Source organism: Stomoxys calcitrans, chromosome 2 (genome assembly GCF_963082655.1).
Source record: "Stomoxys calcitrans chromosome 2, idStoCalc2.1, whole genome shotgun sequence".
Lineage (NCBI taxonomy): Eukaryota > Metazoa > Arthropoda > Insecta > Diptera > Muscidae > Stomoxys > Stomoxys calcitrans.
In genome coordinates, this window is record NC_081553.1 from 108,540,815 (window position 1) to 108,556,928 (window position 16,114).

The 16,114-nt window shown below is 39.1% G+C and overlaps 1 protein-coding gene across 2 annotated transcripts in view; it reads left to right on the forward strand.

Moving 5' to 3' along the window:
- The window catches only part of LOC106091832 (serine-rich adhesin for platelets), a 202,132-nt gene that overhangs the window by 96,403 nt on the left and 89,615 nt on the right, over nt 1-16,114 (forward strand). The gene's annotated exons all lie outside the window — the stretch shown is intronic.

Here is a 16,114-nt window from a genome sequence, read left to right on the forward strand (position 1 = left end):
CAATTTCAACCACCAAAGTTGTAATTATTTCTCGGTTGTAGGTTGGCCTTTCCTAAAGCGTTTTTCATAATTTACATGTAAAAAACCCAAATTCTCACATTTAATTCTCAAAAATGAAGATTAATTGTCTTATAATGAATTACCCATAATTTTAAAACATTTAGTGCAATAAAAAATCAAAATAAAATATTATGGCGGTTTCACTTTAACACACTATGCACATTATAGGCATGTCTATAATTTCGAAATGCATGATATATTAACCAATTTTGGACGGTGGTGTGATCGTAGCATTTGTGGACACTAAGACCAGTTTTTGTTTTTGTTTTTGTTTTGAAGTTTGGCTGTTTTTGTTTCGCCGTGACTATGGCCAATATGAATCTCGATGATCTTCATTCAATTATTTAACATACATGTGTTCATTGAACGTATCAAAGTGTTAAATGTCAGAATGGCATGGCAGCATGCATGCATTCTGAGAAGCATGACCAACAGCTTGAAATGTGTGTATGAGCTTGTACTGTTTTTTTTTTGCTTCTTAATTTCTACTTTCAACATTTGCTTTGAGTGGCTTCAAAATATAAACATTACTCGGTTGAGTTGGCCACAATGTTCAATTGATGGGGACCAATCATGCAATGGAAATACATAAGAAATGATTTTATTACTTGAGCCTAAGTCTGTCAAAGTGTGTATTATTTGTATTCATATATTCTTAATATGACAGCTGAATCAAATTTAAATAATTTTTAATTATTATTTAGACTTGAATCGCCTTAAGAGTAGTCAGGAGATTAAAAAGCAGCGAAAAGCAATTGGGTTTTGGATTTAAAAAATCAGCAGGATACAATTTTTATAAATTTTTAGTCAAACGAGTACGAGCATGGCAGAGGGCTGGAGGTGACTATCGCGGAAGGTTCCAGATGAAGATAAGAAAAGCAAAGTGGTTTTCCTGGGCGCAATTTGAGTAAAATTATGAGGCATTTAGGTTGCCCAAAGTATTTTCCAAATGTTCCAGCATTGGAGTATTGGCCCTAAAAACTGTACATTCACCGAGAGCAGGCAACCAGAAGAAGATCGTTGATAAAGATATCGCAATACCCACAGGAGCTGCATTTACGGAGGAAAGTGTAGGCAATTCGCACTTTTCTGCTATTCAGATTGGCCGGAATGGATTGCAACATCCTGACGCAACTTTAGGAATCTCTTGGAGTTACTTTGCCATGGAGACGTCCCTTTACAATGTGGAAAGAGATGTCACCAGCCGCGTTGGCGGCTTTTCGGGTATATCGGATGGGCATTTAACAACATGAAAATAGTGTCGATAGTCGCAGCTATGGATCGCAAAGTGGTTTACCCGCATGGCAATCAATATTCTATGGACATAACATAGTGATGACAGAAAACGGTGGACAGGACTAATATCTCAGGTGGTAGGGGACGGGAATATTCTCGATGCTTTTCTAGAACCTCGAGATATACAAAGTCCTATTGAATCACGATATTAATGACAAAAGCGGACGACCACATGCATATTCAAGTTTCTATCAATAAAACAGCGAGCCCATGGAAAGGTCACTGAGGAGACCGCCAGTAGGGGTTACGAATAATGGGTTGAGGTCAAACCCAAGGAAGACGAAACTGGTGCTTTGTACTCGGAGATATAGAATACCGGATTTTTGACACCTGTCTTACTCTGCAGCTGTCGAAAAATGTGAAATATTTATGCCTAGACCTGTCTACTACAGAAGGATGTTCGGTAGGAAGTGGGGAGTTAACCCAAATATGATTTACTGGATGTATTGGTTGCCCAAAAAGTAATTGCGGATTTTTTAAAAGGAAGTAAATGCATTTTTAATAAAACTTAGAATGAACTTTAATCAAATATACTTTTTTACACTTTTTTTCTAAAGCAAGCTAAAAGTAACAGCTGATAACTGACAGAAGAAAGCATCCAATTACAGAGTCACAAGCTGTGAAAAAATTTGTCAACGCCGACTATATGAAAAATCCGCAATTACTTTTTGGGTAACCCAATACAAAGCCATTGTAAGACCAGTGCTGATATTTGTGGCTATGATATGATAGGAAACTATGAACATGAGGACTCGTATCAGGGAGTTCGAGAAGGTATAAAGACTCGCCAGCCTTGAAATTGCGTGAGTGTTGAGTGATGCTGTTTTTGTTTAGGCTAAGGGAGGCCGGCGTGCTAAATGTAGACGGTTATGGCCACAGTTCTCTTCTGAATACTATAATTGCAGAAAGCACCCTAAGGAATGTCTCCCACTGCCAGCTGGCACCGAAAATGATTCAAGATGCTATCTTAAGTTTTCGCCTTCCCGGAAGAAAGGATAGGGAAAAGGAAGAGGAAGGAGAAGGAGAAGGGGAAAGGGAGTGCGAAAGGAAGAGGGAGGGAGACAGGGAGAGGTATGTAGTGTAAAATAAATAAGGAAGGAAATGGAGAGGAAGATGGAGAGTGAGAAGGAGGAGGAGAAGAAGAGGGAGAAAAAAAGGGGAAGGGGAAGGAGAGAAAATAATCCGTAAGGTAATTTGTGTCTTCTACTATCGAATAATGTTTGGTGGAAAGTGGGAGGTTAACCCGAATTAGATACAGCCGGTGAACAGCACTGGAATGGTGGAATGCTGCAGAGGACAACTTGTGGCTTGCTAAGGAATCAGCGTTAAGCGTTAAGATCAAATTGCAAATAGGTTTGAAAACAATGTTGGATGTCTATATTGGGAACAATGCTTCCAAGGTTGCCCCTAGGCTCAGGGAGCTAGGCTTGATAAACAAAGACAGCTATGACCACAGTTCCATTTTGCATACCATAGATGTGGAGGGAGGCTACCGTGGCGCAGAAGTTAGCATGCCGAACGTCTGGTTTCAAATCCCGGCGTGAACGTTAGACAAAATTTTCAGCGGTGGTCATCCCCTTACTAAAGCTGGCTACCTGTGTGAGGCATCCTGTCATGTTAAAAACTTCTCCACCAAGTGGTGTCGCTATGCGTCACGCCGTTCGGACTCGGCATAAGAAAGGATTCCCCTTATCATTGAACTTAAACTTTAATCGGACTGCACTCATTGATATGAGAAAATATCACCGTAGCGCAGGGGTTACCATGTCCGCCTATGACGCTGAAAGCCTGGGTTCGATACCCGGCGAATACATCAGAAAAATTTTCAGCGGTGTTTATCCCCTCTTAATGCTGACGATATTTGAGAAGAACTATGCCAAAAAAATATATCGCTACAATAAGGGATTAGAAGCAAAGGTCAATGACAAGTGACTGAGGGACCGACCCCCAAATGTATATGTTGTCTGACCGGAGCTACGTGTTAATCAAATGAAAGGTCTATGAGGGTAGAATAAGCATGTGATATCCAAGATTACGACAAAAATCTGGCAAATTCCAAATAGCTAAAAAAATCCATAGGATTTATTGCTCGACGTCCCACTATCCTTTTTTATTTGCTGCCTATAAAGATAAGGCATTCAAAAACTTGACAAATGTGATTAATGGTGTACTATGGATTCGGCTCGGCCGAACTGAACATAATTACAAATGGAAGGACCTGTTTCTAGCCGCCTCCCATATTTTTATGACTATGAAGAATCTACTTATGTAAAAATAATATTACTTCCTTACTTTAATTGGCTATGACAGAACATTTGTTCCACTAGCCGAACGATAGCGTTCCAAGCGCCTCAATCTTCTGCGCTCAAACCTCTGACACCAAATTTCGTGGTGTCTCCCACCACCTGATCTTTCCATCAGACTTTTGGTCTTCTCAGTTTCCGTGTACCTTCAAAAAAATCTTGCTAGAGCTTCTTCATCCATTCTGACAACATGACCTAGCCAACACAGCCGTTGTATTTTGATACGCGTAACTATGCTATCGTCGTCATACAGCTCGTGGTTCATACGTCACTTATATTCATACGTCACTTATATTCACGCAAACTGGTCCATAAATTTTACGAAGATTCTTTCTCTCAAATACTCCAAGCACTGCTTCATCTGCTTTGACAAGTACCCATGCCTCAGAACCATATAACAACACGGATAGTACTATTGTCTAGTATAGTGTAATTTTCGCCTGTCGAGAGGTGGCCTTGTTTCTAAATTGCTTACTTAACCCAAAGTGGCATCAGTTTGCGAGTATTATTCTTCGCTTTATCCCAAAACTGGTGTCATTCGTACCAGTTACGGCGGTGCCGAGATAGATAAAGTAGCTGATTATTTCAAAGTTGTGGTTCCCAACTTTCTCCATTTACTTTATCTGCTCGGTTGTACAAGGCGTTTTGGTAGTTGAAACCATCCATTTCGTCTTATCTCCATTTACTGCCAGACCCATTTTCATTGACTCTCTTTCGATTCTCCCAATGCTGCAGTTACTACTTTTGAAAACAATTAAGGATTTTGTAAGTAGCACGAAATTCCTTACTGAAATTTTCTTTATAGAGGTTACTTTATAGTTTTTAGAGTGCACAACATGCCGATGACGGGCTTAGGTCCATAGTGGCATGGGGCGGATTAATATTTGCATCCTCTTTTCAACCGAATGGTTCCGAGAGATCATTTCCTATTCTTACTGAGGAACGCGTATCAGCAAGTGTCATCCTGCAGAGTCTTATTAAGTTCGCAGGGATACCAAACTCAGACATGGCTTGAAATACCTTAGAACGTATAGGGGTATCGAAAGCGGCTTTGTAGTCAACAAAGAGATGGTAGGTGTTGATTTGTCCTTCTCGGGTCTTTTCCGGGATTTGGTGCAGTGTGAATATCTGGTCCAGGGTGGGTTTACCAGGACTAAGACCGCATTGATAATGCCCAATTATTTCATTGAATGTAGGTTTAAATCTTTCATACAGGACGCTCTAGAGTATCTTGTATGTGATGGGGAGGATACTTGATCCTCTGTAGTTGGCACATTCCGTCTTGTCTCCTTTCTTGTGTATGGGACATAGTATGCTGAGGTTCCAATCATCGGGTGTGCGTTCTTCTAGCCAAATTGCGCAGATAAGCTGATGCATATGCATTATCAGCGTGTCGCATCCGGTTTTAAATAGTTCAGCGGGTAACGCGTCGGCTCCTGCTGCTTGTTATTCTTCTGTCGGGTCACTGATACTTGGATCTCATTCTGACTAGGAGGTAAACTTTCTATACCATCATCAGTGATTGGTTCTGCGGTATCCTCTTCGCCGATAACGTCGGACACTAGCAGTTGAATAAAATGTCTTTCCATATCCCCAGCATGCTATCTGTGTTAGTTACCAGATTTTCTTCTTTGTCTCTGCAGGAGGATGTGCCTGCACCAAAGCCATCGGTTTGGTGTTTAATTCTTTGGTAGAATTTCCGGACTTCATTCTGACTCCTCTACATCTCAATTCGCTCGCACTCACATCTTTCCATTTCCATTTCTTTCTGCGGAATAGACGTTTCTCCTTTCTCCTTTTCTCCCGATACCTCTCCTTCATCTGGCGCGTTGCTACTGATTGCAGGGTTGCTCTATATACCGCATTCTTGGTTTCAGTAGCATCTCGACACTCTTGGTCGTACCATGGCTTTCTTGGGGGAGGCTTCCGGTACCCAAGGTCGGATTTCGCGGCATTTTTCATGGAATGGGAAATGGTTTGCCACTGCGCCATTTTATCATCGGAACAAGGAGTCCTTTCATAAAGCAGTTGGGTCAGTCGAGTATGCCGCTGCCATCTGTTGTGTATGCAGCTTTTCAATGTCGAGTTTCCGTGCAGTGTCAGATCGTACTTTCCTCGCCATGTTCAAACGGGTGCGAACCTTTACTGCAACAAGGTAATGATCCGAATCTATATTCGATCCACGGATCGATCGTAAATCTAACACGCTGGATGAATGCCTTTCATCTATCACAACGTGATCAATTTGGTGTCTCGTGTTTTGATCGGGAGACAGACATATGGCTTTGTGAATATTCCGTTGTTACTATTTCTTTACTCGCATGGGCTTTGTGGGATTGCACATGTATCCCTCGTTGTGGCGAGTCGTTTGCTCGCCTCCAGCTGCCTCTAACCCGGGAACAGACGCTGATGTTGGCCATTGGTTATTTGATGGCGCCAATAACTCGCCCTGGCGGGCAAACTTCTCACATATCAATGAGTGCAGTCCGATTCAAATTAAAGCTCAATGATAAGGGGCCTCTTTTTTATAGCCGAGTCCGAACGGCGTGCCGCAGTACGACACCTCTTTGGAGATAAATTTTACATAGCATAATACCTCACAATTGTTGCCAGCATTAGGAGGGCAAAACCACCGCTGAACAATTTTTCTGATGGTCTCGCCAGGATCCGAACCCAGGCGTTCAGCGTCATAGGCAGACATGCTAACCTCTGCGCTACGGTGGCCTCCATTCCGTATGTGACACCTCGAAATATTCGTCTAAGACCCCATACAGTATTAATATTCTTGATCGTCTCGGCGTCCTGAGTCGATTTAACCATGTCCGTCCGTTCGTCCAATCACGATGTCGGTCGAACCTGTAGAGCTAGCCGGTTGAAATTTTGCACAGATACTCAGTATTGATGTAGATTATTGGGGACTGCGAATGCGCCATATCGGTTCAGATTTAGATATAGCTCCCATATATACTGATCTTCCGATTTTAAATCTAGACCCCTTACAAGCCACAATTTTTGTCTGATTTGGCTGAAATTTTGCACATACTGTCCTGTTATGACTTTCAACAAATGTGCCAAGTATGGTCTGATTGGTGTATAATCTGATATAGCTCCCATATAAACCGATTCCCCGATTTGACTTTTTGAGCCCTTACAAGCCGCAATTTATGTCCGATTTGGCTGAAATTTTGCATGCGGTGTTCTGTTATGACTTCCAACAACTTTGCCAAGTACGGTTCGAATCGATCTATAACCTGATATAGCTCCCATATAAACCGATTTCCCGATTTGACTTTTTGAGCCCCTACAAGCCGCAATTTTTGTCCGATTTGGCTGAAATTTTGCATGCGGTGTTCTGTTATGACCTCCAACAACTGTTCCAAGTACGGTCTAAATCGGTTAATAACCTGATATAGCTTCCATGTAAATCGGTCTCTCGATCATCCTTGTTCGGTTTCTGGAGGTATGTAGAATAATACTTCTTTTTGTGTGGTTACGGCTACAAAAACTGCAAATAACTCCAGAAAGAGCAGAAGCCTCTTTTAGAGGCCAACTTTCTGCTTAATGCATTCTTCCACTATTTCACCTTCTCTTCTTTTAGCATAATTTAATTATTTTGATAACACATTAAAACTTGAATTCAGGCCACTTTATATTTCCCTAATTGCATACGGGAGTCAACACCATGCCATCTCATACATACTAATTTTTGCAAACATTTTATAATTAATTCATTAGTTCGATTTAAAGAAACTAAATAATTAACGATATCACCAGAGAGTGTAGAGAAGCGAATCGAGTAAAGTCGATTATCCACTTTTTCCCTTGCGTTCGTTCATTCACCGAGATTTCAAAATCCAAATTTGTCTTTAATTAAACTAAACAGTTGTCAGGGCGCCGACTGAAGGCTGACAAAATATTATGGCCAAAATCGGGTTTGATTTGCATGCTCAAATTTTAGACATTTGACTAAAGAGTTGTGGTTGTGTTTGCTCGAGTTTAAGACATAAACCAAAGAGTTGTTGTTGTTGTTGTGCTTTTTTTTGTTTTCAAAAAAAAAAAGGAAAGATTTTTTCAGTTTTGTTGCTAAATTCAACGCCTTTTGTGGGGTGTATGGACATGGATTTGCGGTTACTATCGTTTTTCTAATATTTTCGTCATTGATTTATGAACAATCTCATGCAAAAAAAAAAAAAAAAAAAAAACGCAGCCCAAATATGTTAATGACACCACCGCACAGTATGTGATGGAGGCTGAGCGTTTGATATTTAATTAGTAAAAGGGGGTAGATATAAATGGAGCGCCTTTTAGATACCCTACTTTATTCATGCATGCAGCATGACTTGAACAAAAAATACGAATGAAAGAAGTTGTTTCTCTTAATTATTGGTGCTTGAAGTGCTCTTAGCAAAGGTCATATAAACATTGTGCGATGGTTGCTATTTTATTACATTACTTGTACTTGGATTATTTCACTTCCAAAACTTGGATTTTAATTATCAGCCATGGGACGTAGTGCGTCTTCTACTCCTGTAGGGGCATGCTTGGTAGGAAGTAAAGAGCTGGCCTATAGTGATCTCTTGTATACGACCACCAAGGACGGCCACGGGACAAGCCAGCTGCTTTCCTCGGAGACCTTAGGTCCATTGTGTTCACCCTAGAAGAAGGTAATATTGTAGAACAAATCTAGTTATACAGTATTGAGCTCGGCCGGGCCAAGTCTTCTATACCCTCCACCATGGTTCGCAAGTGACAAATTCGTTGAATTCCTTTTTCAAATTATTGGGTTGCCCAAAAAGTAATTGCGGATTTTTCGTATAGTTGGCGTTGACAATTTTTTTCACAGCTTGTGACTCTGTAATTGCATTCTTTCTTCTGTCAGTTATCAGCTGTTACTTTTAGCTTGCTTCAGAAAAAAGTGTAAAAAAGTATATGTGATTAAAGTTCATTCTAAGTTTTATTAAAAATGCATTTACTTTCTTTAAAAAAATCCGCAATTACTTTTTGGGCAACCCAATAATATCAAGTTATGGAACAATATGAACCTTACTTGTCTTGGCTGTTAAAAGTCATATTAAAATACTAAGTTTATAATTTTAGCCAAATCGAATAGAAAGTGCGACCTCTCAAGAAGTCCAATCGGCTGATCAGTTTATATGGGAGCTATATCAGGTTAGGGATCCATTTCCGCCATACCCGGCACAGTTCTTGGAAGTCTTAACAAAACCCATTTTCAAAAGTTCAACCAAATCGGATAACAATTGCTTTTTCTCTAGAGCTCTAGAAGTCAAATCGGAAGATCGGTTTATATAGCAGCTATATCAGGTTATGAATAATTGGACCATCCTTGGACAGTTGGTAGAAGTCAAACAAACCATGCACAATTTCAGAAAAAATGTATAATAATTACACAATCTAGAGGCTCAAGAAGTCAAGGTCCGAAATCGGTTTATATAGCAAATCAAAACATGGACCGATATGGCCCATTTACAATCCCAACACATTAATAGGAAGTATTTGTGTAAAACTTTAAGCGCCTAGCTTTACTTCTTCGAAGTTCGCATGCTTACGACAGACGGACCGACATTGCTAAATCGACTTAAAATATCAAGACAATCAAGGATACCCTTTGGTCGAAGGTACAAAAAGAAGATGGAGTAATTTAGATAGATATACCCCTCAGTGAGGTGCTAGGCGGCAGTAAAGGCAGAAAAACAAACGCAGAGGGCAAAATAGTAGGGAACCAGGTGCACCGTGGAGTAACTCTTACATTTGAATATAAAGTATAGTGCAGTCAGACAAACCAGTGAAGTCAGCCAAACCAGGTAACTGGAGGAAATCCAAGTACCCATTCTCCAGGTCTTCTTCTTGCAATATATATATGTCCTTTATTTACAATTGGAGTATATAAATATTGTATATTACAATAAAATATGGCCACAAGCTTCAGGAATAGACATATTGAGCTGAAACATTGCACAGGTTCTTTTTTTGTCTATAGGCAGGTTAAGTTCAAAGATGGGCTGTATTGAACTATATCTTCATCTAGCCTCCTTATATACCCATCTGCCGATTAAAGGTCTAAGGTCCATTAAAGCCACATTTATTTTCCGATTTGGTTGAAATTTGAGACAATGGGTTGTGTAAAGTCGCTTGATATCTTTGTTCAATACGGCTCAAATCGGTTCAGATTTGGATATAGCTGCCATATACATAGACCGATCTCTCGATTTTAGGTCCTGGGCCCATAAAAGGCTCATTTACTATCCGATTTAGCTAAAATTTGGAACAATTAGTTATGCTTAGCCCTTTGTCATTCTTGTTTAATTTGGCCTCGGTCCAGATTTGAATATACAATAGCTGCCATAAAGACCGATCTCTCCATTTAAAGTTTTGAGCTCATAATATGGCATATATCAACCGATTTCGCAGATATTTGGTATAGAGAGTTGTGTAAGCTCCTCGACATCCCTGTTCAATGCGCTTCAGATCGGTCCAGATTTGAATATACCTGCCATATATACCAATCTTCCGATTTAAAGTTTTATGCCCACAAAAGGTAAATTTTTTAACCGAGTTTGCTGAAATTAGGCACAATGAGTAGCGTTAGGCTCCCGACATTTGTTTGAGTATAGTCAAGATGGGGCTATATTTGGTATTGGGCCCATAATAGGCGCATTTATCGCTGAAATTTGGCACAGTGTCCTATGTAAGGGTTTTCGACGTCCGTGCCCTATATGATGTCGATCGGTTTATATTTGGATATAGTTGCCAGATATATCGATCTCGCGATTTAAGGTCATGGGCCCATAAAAGGCACATTTATTACCCGATTTTGCTAAAATTTAGCACAGTAAGGGGTGTAAGGCTCTTCGATATCCGTGGTCAATATGGCCTTGATCTTTCCGGATTTACGGTGTTGGGCCTATAAAGTCACATATATTTTCGGATTTCGCTGAAATATGACACATGGGTTGCGTTAGGCTCGTCGACTGTTGTACCGTGTATGGTCAAGATCAGGCTATATTTGTTTATAGCTGCTATATACACCGATCCACCGATTTAGGGTCTTTAGCACATAAAAAACGCTTTATTATCCAATGTTGCTGTGTATCGGTCTATATTTGGATATAGCGGTTAACATACATATATATACCGGAGTTGGTGGGTATCCAAAGTTTGGCCCGGCCGAACATAATGACTTTATGATTTTTCTAGGTTACTTTTTATACCCATCACCATAGGACGGGGGTATACTAATCTAATCATTCCGTTTGTAACACCTCGAAATATTCGTCTAATATTTCCCATAGAATATATATATATTCTTGATACTCTCGATGTTCTGAGTCAATTTAGCCATGTCCGTCCGTCTGTCGAAATCACTATAGCGGTCGAATGCGGAAAGATAGCCACATTAAATTTTGCACTGATAGTTAATATTGATGTAGGTCATTGGGGATTGCAAATGGATTATATCGGTTCAGATTTAGATATAGCTCCCGTATAAACCGATCTTCCGATTTGAATTCTCGAGCCTCTAAAAACCGCAATTTTGGTCCGATTTGGCTGAAATTTTGCTTGTAGTGTTCTGTTATGATTTCCAACAGCTGTGCCATGTACATTCCGAATAGGTCAAGCACCTGATATAGCTCCCATATAAACCGATCTCCCGATTTGACTTCTTGAGCCCCTGGAAGCCACAAGTTTTGTCCGATTGAGGTGAAATTTTTCTTGTAGTGTTGTGTTATGACTTTCAACAGCTGTGCCATGTACAGTTCGAATCGGTTTATAGCCTGATATAGCTCCCATATAAACTGATCTCCCGATTTGACTCCTTGAGCCCCTGGAAGCCGCAATTTTTGTCCAATTTGGCTGAAATTTTGCATGTAGCGTCTCTTAAGAGTTCCAACAACTGTGCCATGTACGGTCCGATTCGATCCATAAATTGATATAGCTCCCATGTAAAGCGGTCTCTCGATCATCCTTGTTCGATTCCTAGAAGCTAAAATTTTTGTTGGTTTGACAGAAAATAAAATTATGCCCTTCAACTAAATTTATTTTGTATACATTTTTAGCAGAATCCTTGATGGTTCGGCCCGGCCGAACTTGGCACGCTTTTACTTGTTAGTATTTATTGGCATATTTGTATGTCCATAGTAGCTTGGGGGAAATCCGCACCCTCTTATCAACTTAACGTAAGTTCTATTGTTGAAGAAAACATGTCGCTTCAATAGGAGGAGCGCCACAAGCCCAGATTTCCTTTTCCTGTAAGACTACATCCAATCCGTCAGCTGGGAAGAATTCCCCCAGTAAATAATCCATAGTGCCGTATTTAGCATGCCGCCATCCCACATCTCCACCTTCCAGCAAATTTAAAGAGTGTAAAAAGTTTGGGGATCGCCATATTCCTGGGACCCTCAATATTCATTGTGGCAATCTTCATTGCCACACACCCATTATACAGGTGCAAAGATGGAATATTGCTTACAGCGCATCTCGGTAATCGAGATTACTTTTATTGAGATTTAGAGCGCCAAGAAGCCTATTACTTACTGGCTTAGTTGTATGTCCATAGCGGCATGTGGTGAATGAAAATCGGCACCCTCTTTTCAACCTAACCTAAACTTACTTAATAGTCTAAGCCAGTTCATTGAATTTCTACAGTTTTCAAGAGTTTGCTTAAGTTTTACTTACTTTGTAAAGCCTGAGATTGGGTATCACGAACGCTTACCCCGATGGTGTGACAAGTATTGAGTTATGTTGAATATGCATTCTTTCTGCGGCATAGGGTATAGAAAACTTATCTTTCAGCTGTGTTTGCAAAATTTATAATAATGTTTGAATATGGATATGGTATATGCATTGGTTTATGTCTTATCAGCTATCGATGTGAATGTTCTTTAAATTAGTAGAAATATATTCTTTTTTTTTTTTTGGAAACTGTTTCAGGCGGGAACCGAAACCAAGGTTATGAAATGCTATGAATACCTAAATAATATCCATGCAATAAGATAAACTAGGTTTGAATTATATGCAATCAGATTTACTTAAACAATTTAGCCCGTAGGCATCAGTACAGTTACTAGGTGGTTAGAGGGATCTATAGTGGTAAAATTAGGTACCCTGCATTTCACTTGGTATTAACATTATGACTGAACAATTCGTTACTTAAAACCAAAGATCTCTTCTTAAAATTTGAGAAATGCACTTATTTAAAATTGTTCTCCAGTTAGGATTATTATTCGTCTTTAAGGCAGACAGAACAATTCTTTGAATATTTCTATTACCGCCTTATAAAAATTCCCATATTCATCCTTAAACTTATGTAGAATATTGTTCTAAAATATATCTTCTATATGAATACAATGAAAAACAAAAAAAAAAAAAATTATCACAATAAAAAGATCAATGAATGCATAAGCGCGTACAAAAGAATAATTATGTTTTTGTTTAAATCAATTAGGATTTGTTTATCTCTTTTGACATTGAAAGTCATATATTTTCGAAAATTTAATCAAAAAAGTTTTTTTTTTTAACCGTTATTTAAAATTAAAATTGATAGAAAAAAATCCATAACACCATTATGGCTTTCGTTTGGCAAACATAATGCGAAAACCAGTTCATGCGATATATCTGGAAGAAATTCTTGCCGTCTTCCAGATTTGCAAATAATTTGTTCGTATGAAAAAGATTCTTTCTAGATCACATAAAGAAAGAGTTGATGTTTCCAAAACCGGTTATAGAAAATCGTATAAAAAGTGAACAATATATGGCTAATTTTATGACAACATTAAAAATTGTGAGTTTAACAAATTAATAGTTGTTCTTTGATAAAAGAGAACATTTTGCTTAGTGAAATTGGATTTTTTGTTAATATTTTGCAATACATAAAAATGATTGTCTTTGAATGCTTTTATTAGCATACATCAAAACGAACGCATAAAACTATTAACTTAGGCTTTGTGTAGCTAAATAAGGCAATATAGTGTTCTAATAGAAATTTTTGAACATAGCTATTCATAGTATAATTCCATCGTAAACCATTATATGATCAATATATATATAACTACCACAAAGTTTAATTTAGAATCTTAATACAAGGTATTTTTTATGGGGTATTAAAAGATAATCAGTTGATGAAGAAGTGCAATACGAAATGCAAATTTGCCCATGAACATTCCATTAAGGAACAGGGGCAAACTTCTCATATATCAATGAGTGCTATCCGATTCAAGTTTTTAAGCTCAATGACAGGGGACTTGCTTTTTATAGCCGAGTCCGAAAGGCATGCCACAGTTCGATACCTCTTTAGGGAAAAGTTTTTACATAGCAAAGTATCTCACAAATGTCACCAGCATTGAAAATGTTTCTGATGTTGTTGCCGGCGATCGAACCCAGGCGTTCAGCTTCAGCGGTGGACATGCTAACTTCTGCCCTACGGTGGCTTTGCTTGTACTAAACTGAATTTCCCATCAATATTCCATTAAGGAACTGGGAATACTTCTTTCATATCAATGAATGCAGTCCGATTAAAGTTTAAGCTCAATGAAAAGGGTTCTCCTTTTTATGCCGAATCCGTACGGCGTGCCGATTAGCCACCACACTTGGTAGAGATGTTTTAACATGGCAGGATACCTTACAAATGAAGCCAGCATAAGTAAAGGGAATAATCACCGCTGAAAATGTTTGCTGATGTTCACGCCGGGGTTTGAACCCGGGCGATCGACGGACATGCTAACTTCTGAGCCACGGTGGCTTCCAATTTTCTGTTTGAAACATATCGAAATATTTATTTCCAAACCTACAAAGCATACTTGATCTTAGTAAAATCTATGCCATGTCAGTCCGTCCGTTTGTCTGCTTGTCTTTAAATATTAACAAGTAAAAAGGCGTTAAGTTCGTCTGGGTCGAACTTTGGATACCCACCACCTCGGGTATATATGTGAACCACCTTTCGTCAAAATCCGGTGAAAAATGCATACCTTATCCCCCATAGCAGCAGGAAAAGCCTAACACAACTGTCCCAAATTTCGGCGACATCGGACAATAAATGCGCCTTTTATGGGTCCAAAACTTTTATGGGTCCAAATCTGGACCGATTTCGGCGAAATTGAAGAAGGATATCGAAGGGCCTAACATAACTCACTGTCCCAAATTTCAGCAAAATCGGATAGTAAATATGGTTTTCATGGACCTAAGACCCTAAATCGGCGGATCGGCCTATATAAGATTTGGTCTGAATCAGTTCATATGCTAATATTGCGCCTGTATAAGCCGAATTTAGTTCTTGGGCCCCTATGAGGCACAATTCTTATCCGATTCGACTGAAATTTGTAACAATGACTTCTACTATGGTGTCCAACATACAAACCAAGTATGGCCCGAATCGGTTCATAACCTAATATAAAGGGTGATTTTTTAAGAGCAATAGGAGGGTTTTTAAGGAAAAAAAAACGAAAATATTGAATAGAACCTTGGAAGATTTCCTTACGATAGGACCTTAAGCGTGGCTACTACAGCATTAAAGGGCCATATTGGATATATCGGATAAAGGATATATGTCGGAGCTATATTTAAATCTGGACAGTCTTTGATTAAACTATGCACAGGTATTGGAACGTTAAAAAAATGTCTCATGCTAAATTTTGTAGTTTTGATCGGACAAAAACTGTGGCTTCTACAGTCTGTGGCTTTCATCCGTATCGGATGAAATATATAAATGGGAGCTATATTTAAATCTGATCCGATTTTGCAGACCTATTAGGATGTCAAATAAAACAACTCACGCAAAGTTTTGTAAAGATTGAACCAAAATGTGGCTTCTACAGCGTTTAAGGCCACATCAGTTGAAAAATATGTATACGGACGCTATATCTAAATCTGAACCGATTTTGACGAAATTTCCATACATATGAAGACGACAAATAAAACACCTCATGCTTAATTTTGTAGAGATAAGACCGAAATTGTGGCTGTTACAGTCTTAAAATTCCATATCGGATGAAAAATATATATGGAAGCTATATCTAAATCTGGACCGAGCGTTCGTCCGTGGACCAAAAAAGAGAGTTATGGAAAATGTCATGACAATCGGGCAATAACTGCGACCTGTAACTTGATCACAAGAATACATGGACAGACAGACGGACATAACAAAATCGAATCAGGAAGTGATTTTAAGCCGGTCGGTATACTTAACAATAGGTCTAGCTCTTCTCCTTCTCAGCGTTGCAAACAAATGCACAAACTTATAATACCCTGTACCGTACAGTAGTGGTGTAGGGTATAAACACATAAAATTCGGAAGAATGCATGAAATCTTTATTTGAATCGATAGTACGTTCCATATTATTTGGTGTTTGAAGATAATTTCATGCAAATGTTGACCGTGATGGCGCCCCAATGTTGCATCCACTTAGTCCAACTTTGGCATTCTCTTTCCAACATTTCGGCCG